The 2,731-nt window shown below is 56.1% G+C and overlaps 1 long non-coding RNA gene across 1 annotated transcript; it reads right to left on the bottom strand.

Annotated features, from left to right (window-relative positions):
* LOC121012410 (uncharacterized) lies at positions 1 to 2,725 on the bottom strand. Its single transcript, XR_005782095.1, has 2 exons — positions 2,439 to 2,725; positions 1 to 2,092 (listed from the first exon to the last, which is right to left on the bottom strand). It is a non-coding gene; the product is annotated as an uncharacterized LOC121012410 (long non-coding RNA).
* Positions 2,726 to 2,731: the final 6 nt, after the last annotated feature.

The raw sequence follows: 2,731 nt of genomic DNA on the forward strand, positions 1-2,731 counted from the left end.
TCACACACACATGCTTTTATTTCTGATTTTCCACCACTGCCTGTGGGTAGCTAAGGGGCCGGCCTCCAGGGACAGTGTTGGCTGTTGCTACAGCATTAGTTTGGAAATCTGCAGGTCCCAGGGCCTTCTCTGAAAGCTTCTGGATGAACAAAGCACATCTTGCTGCACCAGGTAAAACAGTCCCCTTCCTCTGCCTCAATGAGGGTGAGACTAGTTGTCTTTGAGATGGTTCGTGACTGGTAGGGGTGTGGACAACCAGGAAAATTGAGGGGACATGCAATCTGTCTTTTAGCCCAGAAATTGGAGATGGGAGCTCAACTCCTCTGCCAGAGTGTTGACTCCAATTGTGTATTATTCAACACTCAGTAACTCAACCTAGATTCGGGAGTGGGAGGGATCCCAAGGCAAGACGAACACCTGTAGTGTGGGTCTTTCCCCTGGCAACAGGGGAAGTCAGCCAGGAGGAAGGCTGAGAGCCGGGGCATACCCACAAGGAAACCTTCTGGAATGGCCCCAGGCATTTTCTTATTCTTCACGGAACACGGGAACAACCGTATTTAGTGGATGCTTTAGTATGTTTATTCTGTCCCTCTGTTAATTCCTATCAGAAAACTTGACCTTGAAGTGGATCCAAGTGCCTGAATCTCCTGGGCCTCCAGGGGGCGCTGCGGCCCAACACTCAGCCTGGCCTGGAGCCTTGCGCCTAAGGCACCACCGGGGATTGGTTGTCTGTGGTGTTGCAGCCCCCTTTTGGAGAGAGGGAGGGGGGGAGGGGGAGGGAGAGAGACAGAGAGTTAGTTTTGATTTTTGAAATACTGTTTTAAGGCCCAGACCTACAGGAAAAATGCTCTGCTCTCCTGCATCCCCTGGGGTGCTCCAGGTGCTCCACCTTGAAGCCCGTACTGCAAATCCACGCGTTCAGCTCTACTGGCCTTTACAGATGCTGTCCTGGTCTCAGGCTCAGGCCCTTCTTCTGTACTGGCCCCAGTACTTGCCCCCGCATCTTTACAGCCCAGGTCACTCACTCTGCAGTGACACCGAGTGTTCGTTCACAAGGCTCTCGCCGCCACACCGTGGTGCCCATGAAGCACAAGACAGAAAAACACACCCGGAATTCCAAGAAACAGACTTGCTGGATCTAAAGCAGAGACACTTACCTCCAACCACAAGGACTGACTCAGACTTTCCTCGCTGGCCTTCCATTTACTGGCCCAACTGATAACCGTCATCACCCAGAGGCCTTGCCCCTTGGTGCAGTGGCTCTAACCCAGAAACCTTTCTCTGGGGCTGCAGGACCTGGGAAGCCTCAGACACCATCCTGGTTGGTTTCTTTCTAGTCCATGTGGTTAATAATAGAAACCCATCCAACCCGGGAGCCCATCCAACCTGGTCTTAGCTCAGTGCCATTAACAGTCCCTTTCTGCCCCGGGTTAACTCTGAGCACCCATACCCCAACCCTACTTTGGGAAGAGTCTTCTAGAGCCGTGAAGATCTGCAACAGCCAAGCCCTTCAACCATCATCATGAAGAGGAACGTGGACCCTGTTGCTTCCAGAGAAGAAAGGTGGGGCAACAGTGAGGGCACGCCCGGCCCCCCCCCCCCCCCCCCCCCCCCCAGGAACCAGCCAGATGAAAGGCCTGCTGTTGACAGTGGTAGCCTGTGTTGGGGGAGGAGTAAGATCTTTGGTGTCAGGTAAGCAAGGGACTAGCACAGAAAGGGAATGGAGGGAAGAGTGGCAAGGGACATCCAGATCAGGCATCAAAGGGCTCAGAATGTCCCTAAATGTCTACTTGGGGAGCCATGAACATCTGGAAGTTTCTAAGGAAGTGGTGGCAGGAGAATGGGGGGTGACTGGGCTGGGCAGCTGGGGGCAGGGAGATAGCTACGAAGGCCAGCATCAGACAAGGGCGGAGTTCTCCTCCAAGCCAGAGTGGAGTCCGGTAGAGGACAAATAAGTTTCATTGTTAAAGATACTCACTGTGGGCACTGGGGCAGGGAAGAGGACCCCGAGGGGGAATCCTTACAATCTGACAAAGAGTTGGCTGTGGTCAGGGTGAGGAAAGTATCCGAGATGAACCCCTGGGCTCCAAGCCTGATGGGCATCAGGAGGAGGTGCCGTGGGGTGGGGGACAAGAGGGGTGGGGGTGGGGGGGGCAGGAGGAGGAGCTGGTTTGTGGAGATGAAGCAGCCACATCCCAGGCCCAGGGACAGAGCTATTGCGTTAGGGACCCTCCGTGGAGGCAGGTGCTCCCCTCCTCCCCAGGGAGTCAAGGCCGCCTCTGTCCTCACCAGCTGATATTCAGGACTGGCGGAAGCAGGATGGAGGCCCACACTAGGAGATCACGTCCCCAAGACAGCCTCTGAGGCTGTGGAAGGTCACCGGCTCTCTGAAGGGAGGAGGGAGAAGGCAGCAAGGCACAGCAACCCGGGGCACTCACGGGGTCAAGAGAGGCAGAGTGGTCTGACCATCTGGATGGCTTCCCTGAGAGGGAGTGGGGAGGCTGGAGAGCCCAGTGCCACAGGGAGTCAGAGGGCCTGAGGCCTGAGAAAAGAGCAAACAGCGGGCAGAGCTGGAAGGGAGCCAGGCCGCCAGGGTTTAGGAGTGGCTTGCTGGGGGCTGGGGAGGCATCCTTGGTGGAGTGCTCCCAGGACTCTCAGACACAGGAGGGGCCCGTGTTGGCGGGAGAGGCGGGGACAAGGGGAGGGTTCCTTTAAGAATGCGGAGGTCTGA

This window comes from Herpailurus yagouaroundi, unplaced genomic scaffold (assembly GCF_014898765.1).
Source record: "Herpailurus yagouaroundi ecotype Mexico unplaced genomic scaffold, PumYag 196, whole genome shotgun sequence".
NCBI lineage: Eukaryota > Metazoa > Chordata > Mammalia > Carnivora > Felidae > Herpailurus > Herpailurus yagouaroundi.